The sequence below is a fragment of the Erithacus rubecula genome (genome assembly GCF_903797595.1).
Source record: "Erithacus rubecula genome assembly, contig: scaffold_195_arrow_ctg1, whole genome shotgun sequence".
Taxonomy (NCBI): Eukaryota; Metazoa; Chordata; class Aves; order Passeriformes; family Muscicapidae; genus Erithacus; species Erithacus rubecula.
Genome location: NW_027636118.1, coordinates 152,277 through 156,026, shown reverse-complemented (window position 1 = coordinate 156,026; position 3,750 = coordinate 152,277).

Here is a 3,750-nt window from a genome sequence, read left to right as displayed (position 1 = left end):
CCGGCACGGGGTCCCAGCTCTGTCACCGGCATCGCCCAGGTACCCCCAAAACCTCCCAGGAAGCCCAAACCCCCCGGGGCTCCGCTGCCAGAATCAACGGGAATGGTGTTGCTCTTTTAAGTGCAATTTCAGTGGAGCCTTCCAATTGACGGCTCTTTAAATCGGCGATGGTAGAGACAATCCCTAAAATCCACCCTGGGGGACAAAACATCCCCTACAGGGGGTTGTAGTGGGGGTCCCCTAAAAATGTCACTTTCAGCCGTCATGATCCCCCCTTAAAAGGGGCCTTTGGGGCTGTACCCCACTAACACCCTAAAATGGGGAGGAAAAAGCACCCGTGTACTGGTGGGATCCCCCCCCCAAAAAAAACCTCAAAAAGAGAACAATTCCTCTTCAAATGGACCTGAAGAGCCTTAAAAGCCCTCACAGAGGGACAGGATCCCCTCCTGTGCTGGGGCCGCTCCGAGCCGGGAACTCTCCCGTTCGCTGCACTCGGGGGAGCCCCGAACGACGACGGGTCCTGGGCTGAGCCCCCCACTCAGCCGGGGGTGCGGAGGGAACTGGGGGGCTGGGAGGGGACTTGGGGATCCTGGGGTTAACTGGGGGACCCTCAGTGGGTCCCACTTCCCTCTGTCCCCCCTATTGCACCACTTTCCCATTGTTCCCCCCAAACCTCTGCTCATCCTCGCTCGGTTTGGGGGTGACCCAGCCCTTTCCCTTCGTGTCCCGGCCTGGCCACGTGGCCAGAGGGTCGGAGGAAGGGGAGGAAGAGGAGAGACGGAGGAGGAAGGATAAGGAGGATCGAGAGGAGGCACCACGTGCGTTCCCCGCTCTCTGTATCCGCAGCTCCTTCGCCCCCAGACCATCGCCCCCCGCATCCCGCAGGTGCCCAGGGAGGGGGAGCTCACCCCAAATATCCTGGGTGGTTTTTTTTAAGAGGGGAGGGGTATTTGGAGCTGACACGAAATATATTTGGGGCTCCCTGTTTCATTCTTTCTGCCGGTGCGGGCGGCGCCATGTTTGGAGCTTGCAGCGCTCCAGAGCCGAGCCGCAGATGCCCCTCGGGGGGACATCGGGGGGTCCCCGGGAGGTGTTTTTGGGGGTCCCGGTGGCGGCAGAGCCCCGGCAGGGGCGGGGGGATGCGGGTCTCCCCGCAATGGGGGTTGGGCTTCCCGGGCCGGGCCCTGCGAGCTCTGCCGGGGCCCGTGGGGACCGCGCGGGGCCGGCGGCATCGGCGGGGGGACACCGGATTGGGGGAGCCCCGGGAGAGCCGCGGCTTCCCTGAGCGGGACCCCAGAGAGAGGAGAGCCCCAGAACCCCAAAGCGGGACCCCGAGAGGGGGGAGGGACCCCTGGGATTGCCGGGACCCCGGCGGGGGTGCTGGGGCTGGAGGGGCGCGATGGCCGCAAAGGGGTTCGGGGGTCCCAGTGCCGGGAATGGCTGCTCCCAGTATGAGCCCGGTCACTCCCAGTATGATCCTGGTCACTTCCCCTCGGTGCCTGTGGGATCCCTGTTGCTCCCAGTATGAACCCAGTCATTCCCTCTGATGATACAATTTGCCCCCAGCAGGGTCCCACTTGCTGCCAGTTCCTCCAGCTTTTGTCCAGTGTGTTCCCAGTTCTCCCAGTTGCCCCCAGTACAGTCGCAATCACTCCCGGTGTAACAGAGTATGTGTAAGGCTTTGCTAATCAAACCTTCCTAAATTAGGGAACACGGCCAAAAGACCACTGAAACTTGCTTAAGGAAAACGTGTAGGCGAAGGAGGCAGAGACGTAAGGAAGGGGAGAATGCTGGAAAGCCCCAGGGGTCAGCACAAACACATCCTATGGACCCCGACCACAAAATCCCCCAGCCTTTCACCTAAGGGAGGCACAGAAACCGAGGTCAAAATTACAGCATTACGGGAACCAGCAAGGGGAATTTTAATTAAGAAAAGGAATCCACCACTTTTCTTTTACTTTATGTAATTGATAATCATTTTAGGCTGCATATGGGAAAAGGGAGCGTGGGCAGAAGGTAACCTCCATCAACCATTTAAGTGGTGCTTAATTAGATAGGAAGATCAACATGTGATACAGACTATTACAACTCCTGGAGCACCTAGTTTCACGATCACTCTGTGCCAAATAGTGCCCATAGGCCCTTGCTCAAATCTGAAAGGATTCTATTTCTGTCCTAGCTCCAACCCCGGACCAGGGTATTGTAATAGCCCTGGACAGTATTATTGTGCACACTGGGGATGTGAAACAATTGCATCACACTGGAATCCAGGAGCAGGAAGAAATAAAGCTCTTAGTGTAGAATGGAAACCAAAAAAATGTATACCTCCCAAGAGAGAATGCAGCGGGGGAATAATCCAAACAGGACAAGTGATGATTATTCCCAGAATCACATACCACCCTGAAGAATTTGTGTATGATAATCAGAACTCTCCAAACCATCAATTACAAAAACGAGAACCATTTATCACTTTGACTATAGCCACCCTGATGGCTGTAGGAATTGCAGGGGCAGGGACAGGGATAACCTCACTTGTGCAGCAGAACCAAAAGTTTCAATCACTTGGAATAGCTGTAGATAAGGACGTAATTCCAATTGAAAAATCAATCAGTGCATTAGAAAAATGGTTAAGATCGCTGTCAGAAATAGTATTGCAAAACCATAGGGGACTTGACCTTATGTTTTTACAAGGAGGATTATGTGCTGCACTAGGGGAACAGTGTTGTGTTTAAGCAGACCATACTGGAGTTGTTAGGGATACCATGACTGAACTCTGGGAGGGCCTAGAGAAACAAAAACGAGAAAGAGAACTGCAGCAGAGCTGGTATGAGTCCTGGTTTAACCATTCTCCATGGCTAACTACCCTGCTGTCCACTATTGCAGGACCCCTAATATTGGTGATTTTAGTGTTGACCTTTGGACCATGTATTTTTAACAAAATCATTCAATAGTCAAAAGAAAGCTGGAAGCCCTGCACTTAATGTTGGTAAGAGCACAGTATGAGCCTATACAGGATGAAGGGTTAGAACTGAGCCATGCAGAATTGCAAAGATTTGATCAGCAAAAATGATAAAAAGGGGAAATTGTAACAGAGTATGTGTAAGACTTTGCTAATCAAACATTGCTAAATTAGGGAACACGGCCAAAAGACCACTGAGACTTGCTTAAGCTAGCTGAAAGATTATATCTCAAATAGCCACAAACATCTGTATGTGTCTGTGTCCAGTTTGTGGATGCTTGCAAAAAAAGATAGGAAAAAGTCAACCAACGGCTAAGAGAAGACCACAGCCTTCCTCCCCATGACCACCAGGAGCCAGAAGAGCCCCCAGCAACTGGCTGTGCAGACACAGAAAGAACGTGAGAAGATGCTGAAAGGCAGGGACATGGGAGAAGATGAAAATAACAGAGGGACTGACACGGAGTGGGGTGCGCGCCGCTGGTGGAGCGGAGACTCCCCGGACCCCAGCACTGATTTGCTTATTGCTGCTTGATCAATAAACACTTCGATTCCATTTATTGGAGTTGATCAATTTATTACAGAAAAATTTATAACAATGCAGACCTAGAATGGGGCAGGGACCGGGAATGGGGACAGGGAATGGGAATGCAGTCAGGGACTGGGAATTCTGCACTTGTCATGGGGACAGGGACCTCGACAGGGACCAAGACCTGGAATACGAGACAGGGATAGGGAATGGAATTGGGAATGGGACTAGAAAGGGGACAGGGAATGTGTTCCGGGACCGGGAA